General features: G+C 33.2%; 1 long non-coding RNA gene across 1 annotated transcript in view; it reads left to right on the forward strand.

Annotated features, from left to right (window-relative positions):
* Positions 1-284: 284 nt before the first annotated feature.
* The window catches only part of LOC138703679 (uncharacterized), a 313,199-nt gene continuing 296,806 nt past the window's right edge, over positions 285-16,677 (forward strand). The window contains exon 1 of the long non-coding RNA XR_011333229.1: positions 285-533. This is a non-coding gene — a long non-coding RNA (uncharacterized lncRNA). The remainder of the gene's footprint in view (positions 534-16,677) is intronic.

The following is a 16,677-nucleotide window of genomic DNA, read 5'->3' on the forward strand; positions in this document are numbered from 1 at the left end:
ACAAGTTTTAATATCCGAATAAAACGAAATGTCGCCTCGTAGCAGGCTTGCTTTATGCAACAAATGAAGACGCTAGCCTCATGAAAGAAAAGACCTCCTCACTACCAACTTTCACTGTTTTATTTTCATGTGGAATACCTTCGTATAAAACCGAGCCGTCTGGCCTGACCCAGCCGGACTGAAGGGGAGGAGGTGCTGATAAAGGGGTGCGCAGGCGTGGTTTTGTTAAGGGTTGTAGCTATCACCACCACCACTAGCACCGTCATCATCTGGAGGGTAAAGCTGGAGAAGTAAGTCAGCCTTCCGAAGAGGCAGGTGGTGGGTGATGTTATTGTGGTCATGTGACGTGTTTGTGGCTGCGAGTGGTAGAGACACTTGAGTAACTAGCGGTCATTCAACTTGGACACGCTATCCTGATCTTCATTTGTTCGTAATACAGTGATGTTTCGATAAGTGATACCTCAAGAATCCAGGACACATGATTTTTTCTACAAGCTTCTCATAGAAATCATCGAATTATCCATCATTCGAAAGTAAATATATATTTTTATATCTATTATTAGCATTAGATTTCTGTTGGTATTAAAATTAATTGTCTCGCGTGTTTAAATGTACTTGAAAGTTAAAAATAATACTTACAGTAAACTTTCATTATTGGACGATAATACTAATAGTTAATTCAGCATATCACATCTTAGAAATTTATGATAGTTTATATATATTTCAAGTGCTCGTTAATTTGTAAACTTCGGTACAGGTATTAAATAGTATTTTATTTATTTGTGGTATACATGTAATTTTAAATTGCGATGGCATTAACATCGTGTGTAATAATATGACAATGATTGATTGGGGTGTTGTTAGGACCATTTAAACTTGTTCTTATAGATAGATAGATGAATTTAATGTCATTCAGCGATTTACAGCCATAGACAACGCCAGAGTATATACTAATAATAATAATAATAATAATAATAATAATAATAATAATAATAATAATAATAATAATAATAATAATGATTTATTTAACCTGGCAGAGTTAAGGCCATACGACCTTCTCTAACACTCAACCAGGAGTAAAACTGCGTTACAAAAGACACTGCAAATTTACAAAGTACATTATAATTTTACACACAAAACTGAATAAGATAATAATAATAAAATGTAAACAACAAGTAAGTAGAAATCAGACATAATATATAACATACAGAAAGAAAGGAAAAAGCATAATAAAATGTGAACAGCAGGTCAAAATAAAGGAGACATACAAAGTATAAAAAAATAAGACAATTATTGATAATAATAATAATAATAATGATAAAAATAAAAATAATAATAATAATAATGATAAAAATAAAAAAAAATAATAATAATGATAAAAATAATAATAAAATAGTGCAGTACAAAGCATACAATGAATACAATATTTTTAAGTACACACAGTAAGGAAAATTATGATTATATATAGCTCAACTTATCACATTATAGATACCGGTATACCATTATCGGAAAATATGAAAACAAAAATATAAAATAAGTTAAATATCACTAGAACATAGAAAAAAAATGTGAATACGTGGAAACATGCAATACAACACTTGTCATAATAGTAAGTTAGTTTGGCAACTCGTCATAAGATAATTTTCTAACTTGGATTTGAAAGATTTCAATGTTCGGCAGCCCTTGACTTCAGGCGGCAGAGAGTTCCAGTGACGAGAGGTAGCAACAGTGAAAAATAAAAAAATAAATAAATAAATAAAAATTATATATATAATACATGGCTACTACAATATGAATACATGTAAGAATAAAATAAAAAAATAAATATACAATCACCAGATAATCACAAAAACAGGTTAAAAGTTTAAAAAGAAATAATATAAAATCAGGTTAAAATGTACAGATTTGTCAATTACATGAGGTTAAAACAAATAGTATCTAAAACGTAATATTGCTAAAATCATTGACAGTGTAGATTGGATTTGCCATCAATGTCCTTCTCACCATCCTTCTGAAAGTAAAATATGACGTGTTTCTTATATGCAATGGTAAAGAGTTATAAAGTTTATAAGTTATGGAAATAAAACTATTGCTTGTAGTACTATATTTGTACTTGGTGAAGTATATGTCAAGTCTGGAACGGGTTGAATGATTATGAATGGATGAACAAATAGGAAGATTATGCACATCACGCTTAACATACAGAAGGCAATCGAGAATAAACATTGACGGCAACGTAAGTATTCCTAGTTGTACAAAAGTGGTTTACAATGAGTTCTAGAAGAGACACCACAAATAATTCTCACTGCTCTCTTTTGAAGAATAAACAACTTAGAAACCGAAGTATGGTTGCATCATAAAAGCGTCCCGTAACTTAAGTGACTGTGAATATGGGCATAATAAACTGTAAGTAAAGAATTATAACATAATGTTTATCTGAGGACAACGTCATAAGATGAAATTGAACTTTTTATGGATATGATTCAATGTGCTTATATTTTTGAAGTCTGTGATAAATGGTATGTTGTGGCTCTAGTAGTAGCATTTCAGGGCACAAATTTAGCGCAGTCGGGTGCAGTTTTTTATACAGAAGTAGGGCTTTCTCTCGCTTGCCTCTCATGCGTTGTGTTTTTAGGAATTTTCGCTTCTTCATGCATAGTGTTAATTCAGAGACTATAGTCCCGACGCTGTTATTTCCGGCGTGACTCCGCCTCTTTGCTTACGTCTTAGAAAGTGAAGGCTCTATAAAGTCTAGGTAGGTAGTATCGTTCGCCATTTTTGTTCTTACGTTGCCGAGCTACCATACGAGGAATCTATTTGTCACACCGTTAAACATTATCATGTCGTAGCTCCTATGATAATGAATTAAACGCAATGTAATTCAGCAAATAATTGAGCGGCAAATAACGTCTTCGTGTGCTTTCTGCGAACGCCAACAAAAGAGCTAAAATGGCGAGCGATTATATTAAGTATTTATCGAGCCTTAAGAAATGAATCAGCGAATCATAAGACGCACACGCTTAAATGTAGCCGAATTGTAACGCGATTGGCTGCCGGAAATTAGAGCGACGGGACTATAAATTAATAGACACATCAACTATATATATACTTTTTTATTCAAGTTTCGCTTTCTGATATGAGTTGTTGAAAGGTTATAATATTATACAAATTATCGTAGGTGTCAGGGCTATGGTTTTATTAATATTAGATGCTAAAAGTTATTTTCATTCATTCATACTAATATACCCAAGAGCAGGTCTTTCACTGCAAACTCAGCATTCTCCAATCTTTCCTATTTTCTGCCTTCCTCTTAGTCTCCGCATATGATACATATAGTACTTCAATGTCGTCAGTTATTTGAAACCTTCTTCTGCCCCGAATTCTTCTCCCGTCCACCGTTTCTTCCAGTGCATCCTTCAGTAGGCTGTTTTTTTTTTTTTTCACAGTCAGTGACTCAGTCAATTCCTTTTTCTTTTTCTGATCAGTTTCAGCATCATTCTTTCTTCACTCACTCTTTCCAACACGACTTTGTTTCTTATTCTGTCTGTCCATTTCTTACGCTCTATTTTTCTCCATATCTACATTTCAAATGCTTCTATTCGCCTATGAATAAGAAAATATTTTAACAAAATTTTTAAGCTAATTGAGGTCTTTTACATGAATTGTTAAATTATTAAATTGATGCATTTATTAATCTTTGAAATAAAATTTAAATGTTCGCTTACTTTTCCTCTTCTTGGCCACTAACTGCTGTTGATTTATTAATATTTTTTATACTTCAGATAGGTACGGATTTTGACTTTCATTACACTGTTGTTTTAGGGCGGAATTCATAGTCGTCACTTATAAATGAGTGAACCCTTAAGTGGTTACTTATACTCATTTCTAATTCATAGTTGTCCCTCATTCACATAATGAGTGATTACTTAAGTGAGCTGATCTGTATCCTTAAGTGACCACTCATTTTCAAAATGTATACTGAGAATGATTTTGAGGATTTTGTGGAGTTTGTTGAACGAAATGAGGAAAATATGTGTCCCAAAAAGGTATATTAGAGACATGGAGAATCCTCTGGAAATGTATAGTGAACTGAAATTTAAGAAGCGATATCGTTTTCAGATCAATTCGAAGTTGTTGCTCTAGCCAAATTGATCGTTATTTATTCATTCATTCATTCATTCATTCATTCATTCATTCATTCATTCATTCATCATTTATTTATTTATTTATTTATATAACAGGGCAAAGTCCCAATTACAATAGACAGTACAGATATTTGTTAAAAAAAACATAGAACTTCATATAACATGAAAAGAAGGGATAAAGCAGATACAAGATTAATTACAAATTAAAAATTAAAAAAAAAAACAAGTAGATACTACCTAAATAAAAGAGACAGATCTAGATATAAATGAAAAATACTAAATAAAAATAAATTAAAAGGGGTTAAGTATAGATATCATAGCCAAAAATGTAAAATGTAGCTATAATTGGCAAATTATAGAGTAAATATAACACTATGTTAATAAATTCAATATACACTATTATATAGTAGGCCTAATAGGCTTAATTAATTTATTTAAGAAATTCACTACTACATAGTGTTCCAATTAGTAGGATATCTGATTATAACTATGACTAACACGCAACTAGAATTTAACATATCATGAAACTATTGCTGTATATAACTTATTCAGTACAATAATATTGATAACTCGTTGTTATAGCAACTCCACATGCAGAGCTGCTTTCGATTAGTTCAATGAGAGTCAGCTTTTGTTATGACGTCATGTCCGGCAGCTGTAAGTGAGCACTCATTATGTGAAAATAAGTGTTGTCTATGAATTCGGAATTGACATAAGGGTTCCCTTATTATAAGCAAACACTTATTACTTAAGGATTCACTCATTTTTTAAGTGACGACCATGAATTCCAACCTTAGACTCTGTTACCTCGCGAAACAAGTGTAGGGCTGGGAACGGAGCTGTGCGTTTCGGAGCAGTTACTGTGACGTCATTACTCGGTTGAACCTAGTACAGTACCGAGTACAAATTTGTGGCGGCAGATTTAAAATTTACATAGATTGAGTCGATTTTAGAACGTACTTTGAAAGTGAAACCAAGCGTGTTTTAAAAGCGTTGTAGTAAAGCGCTTTCGCTTTGCCAATTGACGAGAAAAAAGTGCTTCTCTTCATTGCAAAATGGCGGTTGCAAATTTTATTCGCGTGATTACAACTATTTGAGGAGTTATTTTATACGAAAGGCCTATTTAACTTTCAGTGTTGTTATATACGACAGACGAAATAAAATTGATAAAATAATTTATAATACTAACAGCTAATAAATTAACATGTGAGGTAAACGTTAACGCTGCAGCTAAGTAAAAAAGAAGATTGAAAGAAACGGTCTCCATGAAGCGCTGCCTAAAACACTTAAAAATAACACACAGAATTATTTACTATTACGGAAAGTGGATAGAATAATCAATAAAACGTGGAATCTTAAACTGAAGAACATAATGTTTATTTATAATGTAACATTACTAGCCTTCAATACAACCATGTTCTCTTTGGTGAATAGTAATATTATTGATAAATTAAAGTAATTAGGTAACATAATTTGTATATACAAATAAATACAAATAAAATTATGACTGATGAGGTAACACAAATCCAATAAACACAAATAGAAGAAAAATATAATGCACTTCCTTTTTTAACATATTTTAATATTAATCAAACACTGTAATATGATGATGATTATTATTATTGTTATTATTATTATTATTATTATTATTATTATTATTATTATTATTATTATTATTTACAGTAATATGTTCAGACTGCCAGTGTTCATTAGGCCCACTTGACAGGTCATATAATAGGATGAACTCCTCTTCAATACTAGAGGCCTTTCAGCCCGCCTTGGGGATAAGGAAATAATTTGTCCTGCAGCAGAGAATATTTAAATACAACAGTACCTACGTTGTTGTCTGCTAGAATTAAGTAAAACACGTGAACTCTGAACGTTTGAACTGACCGGTAACGGCTACGGTTAACAGAGTAACTTCGGTGCTCCGCTGCCAAGCACATAAACCGATAGAACCGAAGGAAGGACAATGCCATGATTTACTTGCAAGAACTATACCTGCGAGGGGATCAACGTGGTTCAGTGGTTGTGTAGTATGTGAACTCGTACAGTATTCAGTGTTTATTACTTTGGTGCGAACAACGCTAAGAATTTTGTCTACAGTCGGGAAGATTTGATTTGCATACAATTCTTACACTCTCCTTCGAATTAGGTCACGACTAAATTAATCGATTCTTTTTCTTGACTTTTTTTAAAAATGGATTTTGAATTCTTCTTTCTGCTTTCCTTAGATAGTAACCTAGCAATCATAAAAATTACAGCACAATTGACTATCATAGGAGCTATGTCATGAAATGTTTTAATAGAGCGGGAAGTATTGTTTCTTGTTTCTCAACTTCAACAGGTAGACAAACGAGTTTCGTAAGAACATAGCTTTCAGTGTGGCTACCGCAGTGGTCGAATTGGGCTCGTATGAACCGGTATGGCATACTGGCAGTAAAATAAGATGCCAAAAAACACACCGGCAGTAAAAATTTAAAATTGACTGCTATTTAGTGAAGTTGATCACACAATTAGTGTCGTCATACTCAGTACCTCCTTGTGATGTCTTATAAAGTATGTCAGCCGTGGCGAGAATGTGACTCGCGAGACATTGTGGCTCGTAGTGATAGCTGTGCATTTCGCTTGCTTCTAACCTCCGCCAACCCCCACCATCTCACTCGAACTCCGTTCCATTTGTATTTGTCTCTGATCTGCGAGTGGTATATGTCTCTCTCGAAACCATGTACGAAAGTTCGAAGTAGGAAGGAAGAACGCATTTTTTTTTGCTGTGAATATGATGAGAATATTAAATGTATGATTTGTTCACAAGTATTACGAGGAAAACGGTTGTATAACATAAAACGACATTATAACTGATGAAACATTAAAACGTTAAGTGTTACTGTTGTTGTTATCGTTATCATCATCATTATCATCATCATTGGACTTCGTTGAATTGCCACACGCACCATGCAATCAGGTTGCCGATGTATAGAGGAGGTGAGCGACCGCCCGGTCTCGTAGTATAAGCAGTTCATGTTAAGAGTTGTGACCGGTCCAAATAGATAGAGCAGCTACAGCTAATGATACCTATGTAAGCACTTGTTTTTGCATTACTGTGGTTGGAATAGTCAAAGCTTAACATTTGTTCAGTGCAGACAAGAATTCAATCAAACATACTACAATGAGAGTATTGCTGTTCCAAACAATTGCCCCTGGAATACCCTTACCCCCGCAGCCAGTCTTGACCCGTTGGGGAACGTGGTTGGATGCTGTTAATTATTATGCAGAATATTACGGCAAAATAATGGAGGTAATTGATGCATTGGATAGCACAGACAGTTCCGCTCTTGCAGCTGTAAAATCATTGCCTTCTGAACAGCTATTGGAAGATATTTTGTTCATTGATCCTAATTAAAAAAATCGTGTCCAAAAGCATCATCCTGTTAGAATCGTCTGAACTACAACTCTCAGAAGCCCTTAATATAGTGAATAAAGAATCACAAACCGTTATCCAAAATAACAATTCACTAATTTCATAAAAAGTGAAATGTAAGTTGAGAAACGTTATTGCTAAAAATTCTGCCTATTCACAACTTCGTATTATAAATTATGTATTATCAGGTCACGACAAGACGTCTGAAGTTTGTGTACTAAAAAGTAGTGACTTTCCGTTCTTCAAATATGTACGTATTACATCGTGTGATGCTGAACGTACATTTCCCAATATAAAAACTGTTTAAGTGACCATCGGAGGAGATTACTTTGCAGTCGCTCAAAATGTACGTAAATCTTCACTGCAATGCACATATTCAAGAATGATGCGAGTATCTTACATTACATTTTAAGAGTTAATATATCTCACTATAAAATAATTGTGTATTTACATGTTTAGACATTTCCTACTTCAATGATCATTCATTATATTTCTTGAATGCGGGGTACAGGTTTTATTGTAACCGTAGTATACTGCTCAGTGTTTACATCAGAGGCATACTCCATCCATTGCACGATCCCTTCTCATACAGTCTATACCGCGTGCGCAGTAATCCTTGCGATTCTCGTGGCAATTCCACGAAGTCTAATCATCATCATCATCATCATCATCATCATCATCATCATCATCATCATCATCATCATCATCATCATCATCATCATCATCATCATCATCATCATCATCATCATCATCATCATCTCTGTACGTCGACCCTTTTTCAGCAGATGTACGAATAATGCGGTTAGCTCTTCAATTTGAACTCACTGAGTTACTATGTGATGTCAAATGAAAGCTAGATGTAAGGACTTGACAAATGTTGAACTTTCAAATCTTTGCCAAAAAATAAATATCCGAAGCTTCGTTCTTTCGCTTGCTCTGTTGAAGCCATGTTCGCTACAACTTACGTTTGTGAAAAATTATTTTCAACAATTAAAATAGTAAAATCCAAATTTAGATCACGACTGACAGACAAATACCTTCGTGATCAACTACGACTGGTAGTAAGTGACATAATTCCTGATTTTGAAACTTTGTCGCAGAGACATTCTGAAGACAGTTAATTTTAGGTTGTGATATTGTTCATTTCTTTCTTCGTTACACGTACTAAACATTAGTTTGAAGCCTTATTTGTATAAAATTATATTTAAGTGCTTGACGTAAGGAAAATGAAAATCCGTTAATAAGTCAGACAGTTGCTTCACTTCCCCTTCAGGTGTCCGCCTCCCTCCATAGGTGCTATGCACGTTGCAGGTTACACAGTGGCTCGGCTCACGATTACATTTTCGCCACCGCTGAAGTAGCCTATGTTATTTAGTTCGCGTGCAGAGCAATGTCTTATTTAAAAACTCCCCAAAATAGTATTGCAAGGCAAGTCTGTGCATATCGGATGTAATTTATTTCCAATTCGACCACTGGGCTACCGGATGTAGTGAACATAGCGTACAAAGAAAACTTCGCGTGCATAGCGTAGTGCTCTGTGCGACCTCAGCTTAAGAATCAATGAAATCTGGAGAAATATAACCCAAAGACAATAAAATGTAATGGGTCTTGAAACTTTTAACTTGCTCTCATTTAATAGTAATATACGTTACAAGAGCGGTATGTTGACGTTTTCATGTTCGAGGAAAAGATTGAAAAAGCGAAACGTAGTTGAGCTTTTTTAATTTCCGAGAACATGAAAACAAACATACCGCTCGTGTATCGTACATTATTTTGTGCGAAGATCGTTTATTACATACCTGAAAGACGAATTTCTAATTAGTTGCAATGGAATCTCCATCTTGATTTCTGTTTAATGACGGCAAATTTGCAAAACAAAAATATCTATCTTCAACATTGTTGCTTTAAAATGTTTTCTGTGTTTACTATACTCCAACAGGCCATGATATATGTCTTTTTTTTCCCCAGTCTATAAATGCGAACTTAAAACAAATGGTAAGGTTATGTAATGATTTATTTTTCATTTTAATATTTTAACAATATTATTTATTTACCAACATTTTTAACATTAACCTGGCTATACTCGGAAACACTGTTGCCCTCCTTCCATTACATGAGTTTGATGTTACTAGTGCAATATGTAAACAAATCATTTTACTGGGTATAGGAGGAGAGAAAAGCAGTGTATCCATTTATGTTGTAGGGAAATACGATATTACGATTTTCAGTTTGCTCATCATTTTTACGGAATTTATCAAAATACAGTAGAGTAGTAACATTTTTTTTTTCAAAAAACTCAACTTTTCAGGCGGCTATGTTCGTTATGTAATGTCTACTTTATTTAGCATATTAATTATTGGTGTTAACATACAACATAGAGAGTCCACACCTGTGGAGTAACGGTCAGCGCGTCTGGCCGCGAAACCAGGTGGCCCGGGTTCGATTCCCGGTCGGGGCAAGTTAACTGGTTGAGGTTTTTTTCCGGGGTTTTCCCTCAACCCAATACGAGCAAATGCTGGGTAACTTTCGGTGCTGGACTCCGGACTCATTTCACCGGCATTATCACCTTCATTTCATTCAGACGCTAAATAACGTAGATGTTGATACAGCGTCGTAAAATAACCCAATAAAATAAAAAAAAAAATACAATATAGAGAGTGCATTTAAATTGAGTGCATTTAAGTAAAGGGCTGTAAGTGCACTCAAGTTACTTTTGAGAAAATGGGGTTTAAATATTTAAGCTTTCGTAAAATCGGTGAAATTTTTATTTAAATTTTAATGTTTGATGCGATTAAAACATCCCTTTGCCACTAAAATTTTAGATACTTTTTCTTACACTGGGTGCACTTATTACAAATGTCACTAACATTCCTTTGCTTCTAGCCACCTCAATTCAAAAAAAGCTAATCTGAATTTTTTAACAAGTTGCTGAAAATGGTTGCCGTTCATTACAATGCAGGCTTCAATTCAGTACGCATATTATTAAAAACATTTTGAAGCATATTCTATGAAATTGAATTTATCGTTTCTTGAATATAATTTTTTAGTACGATATTATTAATATAGGTTCTTTCTTCTATAGAAAACGCAATCATATTTATGAAACACACTATACACTGCAGTGTTTAGGTAGTTCACTACTTCGAATGCAACAGCGGCCGTAAGTTTGTGTGTCTGACGGGAGCAAGGACATTAGTGAAGGGGTGAGAGTGAAGTACATTCAGAAATGCAGGTACAATAAAAATGCAAGTAAAAATAAAATGATGTCCCTGTATAACATATTGCAGTAATAACATCGGCATCTGGAATCTTGTTGATTTTTTCACGGCTTCCTTAATGTTACTTGTATCAGGAATGCAATAAGTTTCGTGGAGTAGTAGACTTTAATTAATTTTTGCAAATATTTAAAAACAATAATTAACATTGCAATTTACGTGAAATTGCAGTGGTAAGTTTCCAATTTATAATTATTACTATGTTAAACGTCTCTAAAAATAATATGTTAAAAGCCTAAAGCAGTAAAATGAATGTCGCGCTTAAGCGGTAAGAAGAGGGAAATTGTTATGCGTGTTACGTTGGGAATACTGAATGTGGTATTTCACACTTACCGCGTATTGGTTCTGTGCGGAAAACAAGCAAATACGCACGATCTCGCACAAAAACAGTATAGCGTGACTTACCAGTTTTTTTCGTATGTACTCTTCAATTGGAAACATGTGTCAAATTGGAGAGGAAAGTGGGATATCCAAGAAAACGAAAATGATGTAATAATTAGAATTCGAAGTTGAGGCACATTTACTCTGAAGTTAAGTACACACAGAATAATACAGTGTTTACAAAGCAGCTGGCAAGGTAGTCCCTCCCCTGATACACATATTGTCAGTTAGATGGGGCTTTTGCAATACAAACCCAGCAAAGGAAAAAATTAAACGTTCGCTTGAAGGACAAACTTAAATATTTTGTAGGTCAGAATACATTGCATTATCGTTTCTCGGATATAGAAACGTAATATTTCTCTTAGATCTACAGGGACATCAATTTATTTTTACTTCAACTTTTATTGTACCTGAGTTTTTGAATGCACTTCACTCCCACCCCTTCTACTAACGAAGTTCCACCTGTCCTCCACACAGAACCAAGGTCGCAGTACTGAGTTAGTGATTATAGTACGTTTCAGAAATACGTTCGCGTTTTACAGTGACGAAAACTTCCAATATTGAATCATATTTTCGCACAGGTACTGTCGTCCGTTTGCCTACGTCGCATCCCGATTTCCCCCACCTGCTTTTGCTCGCTCCACTGTAAAGACTAGTGGCTGGGCTTTCTTAGCTCCTTTCTGAAAACATTAATTTCTGTTAGGAATTAATTGGACGTCTACGTAATATTATGCAACCGTTTAAAATAACTTAAATAAAAGGGCCTCGTTTAGTAATTAACTATCACGTAATTCCCCCCCCCCCTTTCTATGATCCTGCGACATAGTCACTTGGACGGACAGTAGATAGCATGTCTGATTAATTTTATCTCTGCAGGTCGGGCAGAAGTGAAGACTGAATTTACAGTACGTAAGGTACTCTTTTATAAAGTAGGTACAGAATTATTTTAACATGAGTTACTAAGTATGAAGGACGAAACTGGTAATTAGGATTAGATACAATACTCTATAGTGCGATAATATGCACAAAAGAACTGAAGCCTGTATCGAAATGAACGACCACCATTTTCAAAAATGTGTTTAAATATCAATATTATGATTATTTTTCATTTTAACTTCATTCTCTATATCGTATGCTAATGTGCTGTAGACAGTATAATATACACTGCATAATGAATACGTTCGCATGGATAACTCAGTTCGTGAGTAAAAACACTTATTGTTAATACTGTACTGTATTTTGATTAAACAAAACCTAATGAAAATTATCACACTCAAAATCGCGATATTTCCTACTTTACGTAAATGGATGAACTACATTTCTTCCCTCCTGTACCTAGTAAAGTGATTTGTTTGTATTTTAGGCCAGTATCATCGAACTCCAGTCGTGGAAGGAGGTAGCAAACGGTGTTTCCGTGTCTCAATCATTAATCCAAAGGTATAGCCAGGTTAATATTAAAAATGTTAGTAAAAATATAATTATGTCCTGTACAAACATTTATTCAGGGAAATACTATTTTTACAAAGATACTTGGTAACAATTTTTTATAATAAGTCAGAATGAAAGTTTTGTAGATTGACTTGATAAAAAACAAGAGTAAACTGAGAATCAAATGAATTAAAATGAAGTACAGGTATCAGAAATTCAAAGATACTTGTTCAAAATATACAGTATGTTAAATAATACAGGGACATCACTTTATTTTTACCAACATTTTTAACAGTGGTTAGAGTAGTTGGTACGTAGAATCAAGGACCCGGGTTCTATACCCGGCGCCGGAGCGAATTTTTCTTCTCTAATAACAATGAAAAGTTTTGTTCATTTATCCTTTATAGTAGCTGAGATATAAAAATGAATGTCACAAAATTTTTGCAGGTCATTGATGTTTCTTCCCTTTAAATAGACTGAGCATATTTGGAATTATATCAATGGCTTTCTCAAAACACGCTATGAAATGTTTCATATAAACTAATTTTTATCTCGAAAAGGAAGCGAAAACGAACAAAATAAATTGTATTAAACTTTTTTGTTTGAAATATCTCAAAGAATAACTCCCTGAAATTATTGATATTATTTTCAGTTCACTCTGTATGGGAAGAGGCAGAGGGAGGAGGTGGTGATGATGATGGTTGATGATTTAGTTGTTGATGAAGTTATAAATTCCGTATTATTTTTAACACTCTTTTAATAACGTATTGCTATTCGATGAGCGTGTATAAGAAATTGTTTTCAGAAACAAGTTAGAGAGAAAAGTGTGATTCAGTGATTCAGAAAATACTGTATACATTATACATACAAGATTTTAGACTTTGCGATTAGTATTGGTGTTACTTTTTGTTGTTTGAATCTTGTTTTTCTTCTAAACGTAGTTTCCAGCGCTTCGGAACTACTTACATATTCCATTTGTGTTTCATTTTCCAACGCCCAGAGCTCATTCTGTATGAGATAATCATTATCCGGTAGGAGTGAGTCGAGAAGATGGCTGTGTTGCCATCAGTGGCGGCTCCTGCATATTTCTTAAGAGGAGGAAAGAAATTAACAGCACTAAATGACACCTTCTTGAATGAAACATGCTACAAATTAGCCTACATGCATACATGTAAGACCAGGTAGTGTTGGGGTTGGCCTTCCCATCTGTATAGCAATAATCTGTTCTTGTAAACCGAGTTTCCTAAATTGTCCAAAATATATTATTATCTCACTTCCATTCATTGTTGAATAATTGCACAAATTAACAATTACAAGGAAATTCACAACCTCGTTGCATTTTTCGAGCACACTACAGCATCACACGTATTGGAAGAGACTAGCTACTAACTCGTAACCGGAACCGTTTTATGGAAATGGAAATGTGAATGGGAATGGGAAATAATCTGAGGAAAGCGAGAACACTGCACCCACCCACGTGGTATGTGTTACTACATGTACATTTTACAAGTTCAGTATCACATACTTTTGAAGAATGTCAGTTCTTGTAAAGTCATACTATCATTATTGTTCAAAGCTGCCGGTGGCCGATTAATGTTTTATGTTAAAAATGATGTAGTTTGGAGTACCTACTTTCAGTTTCAAATATATTTGTACAAAACTGGTAACTTGGCTGTTGCCCTGTCTAGTAAACAATGAACAGAAGTGAATTTCAGGGGTCAACTACGTAAAACTACTTCCTCTTTGTTTTACATAAACCCGACTTCAACTTTCAAATATCCACGAAATTTTCAAACCATGAATAGTAGCCTATATAAAGCGCAATGAATAATATTTTAGATTTATAATTAAAAAAAAAAGTTTACATGATGTCTTTCATAGCGTTACGTTACAACTATTTTTGTTGTGTCTCCTCTTAGATGTGTTATAGTCCGGTTGAATGCAACATCGTTAGATGGCAGCGGTAGCGAGCTTGCTGCACGACCAGTCGGTTTCTATTTCCCGCCCATAACTGATTCAGAGGAGGATCTCCTCCCTCTCCGTTCATTTACTTGCTTTAAAACTCTGCTTCTTTCTCTGGCCGCTAGTGCGCTGTTGTCTATGTGTGTTAACTGCAGTAGAGGAGGAATGGAGTGCCTTTCCTCTACACAGACAATCTCGCATCTTTCTCACAGTTTTCTACGGCACATGAGCGCGCGTCGTTTAAAACTCTATCAACCGAGTTTTTCTTATAGCTGTGAACTTAAAAATGATCGAATCTTCCTCGAATTTCAAGGCACATATTTTATTTGGTATTTACTTTCAAAAGAAGAAAATGTGAGGAGGACGTTCCTCCCTTCCCTCCCCCGAGAAACCGCCACTGGTTGCCATATTTCAGAATACCAACTCTGTATGCACAGAAAGGAACTGGAGGAAACAACAATTTGATCGGGAATCAAACACTGCCCCTTGAGAATACATTAAACACCTTCTCATGTCTGTTTTAGAATGTGATTTAATTACGGGTTGAATATCGTTTTGTAAGGAGATGGGTTAAGACGCGGCAAGCGAAGCTGAGTGTTATTAAAATCAGAAGTGGGTGTCGTAAGCGGCAGATGACGCGCTTAATTGGTAGCGAGGAACACGTTCTAATAACGGAATACTCAGGAAACCACGCTCTTAAATGGGATGATTAAATCATGCTAAAGTAAGTAAATAGTCAGGTTTTTATACCTGATATTACGTCGATTTAACTATCATGAGCAGGGGCGAATCTAGCTACTTGGCGCCTCTAGGCAGAGAAGAATATTTCCACCCCTTATTTCGCCATATTTTTGTCATTTGGATCAACTGAAATAATTGATTCCGCGTCATTATTACTGTTTCTAATATATGAAACGCCTGACTCAAATAAACCACACATTCCACTACTTTCGGTACTGATCGCCACATTATTACACTCTGATGTATCTGGATTAGCTGGAACAAGCTGCCTATATTTGTTTTTTTAAATAGAACATCTATTTTTGCACTTTTCCCCACAATTTCCACTTTTTTATTGCTAAATAAATAAATAAGTAAATGAATAAATAAATAAATAAATAAATAAATAAATAAATAAATAAATAAATAAATAAATAAATAAATAAATAAATAAATAAATAAATAAATAAATAAATAAATAAGTGAACAAATGAGTAACTAAAAATTAATAACTAAATAAATGAACACGTAAATAAATAAATGAATAAATTAGTGACTAAATAAATTAATAACTAAATAAATAAATAAATTAATAACTAAATAAATAAGTAAATTAATAAATGAACAATTACTAAATGAATAAATAAATTAATAAATTGGTAACTAAATAAATGAATAAGTAATTAAATAAATAAATTAATAACTAAATAAATAAGTAAATGAATAAATTACTAAATGAATAAATAAATAAATAAATTACTAAATAAATAAATTAATAAGTAAATAAATACATAAATAAGTAAGTAAATACTTAAATAAATAGATAAATGAACAAATGAGTAAGTAAAATAAATAAGTAATTAAAAGAATATATAAATAAATTAACACGTAAATAAATAAATGAATAAATTACTAAATGAATAAATTAGGAAATAAACGAATAAATTACTAAATGAATAAATGAATAAATAAATAAATATATAAATAAGTGGACAAATGAATAACTAAAAATTAATAAATGAATAAGTAAATAAATAAATAAATAAATTAATAACTAAATAAATAAGTAAATGAATAAATGAATAAATAAATTAATAAATTAGTAACTAAACAAATGAATAAGTAAATAAATAAATTAATTATAAATAAATAAATAAATTAGTAAATGAATAAATTAATAACTAAGTAAATAAATATATAAATAAGTAAATAAATACTTAAATAAATTAATTAACACGTAAATAAATAAATGAATGAATTACTAAATTAATAAATTAGTAAATAAATAAATAAATAAACAAATAAAGAAGAAATGAATGAATGAAGGTAGAATGAAATAGAGGCT

This window comes from Periplaneta americana, chromosome 7 (genome assembly GCF_040183065.1).
Source record: "Periplaneta americana isolate PAMFEO1 chromosome 7, P.americana_PAMFEO1_priV1, whole genome shotgun sequence".
NCBI classification, from domain to species: domain Eukaryota; kingdom Metazoa; phylum Arthropoda; class Insecta; order Blattodea; family Blattidae; genus Periplaneta; species Periplaneta americana.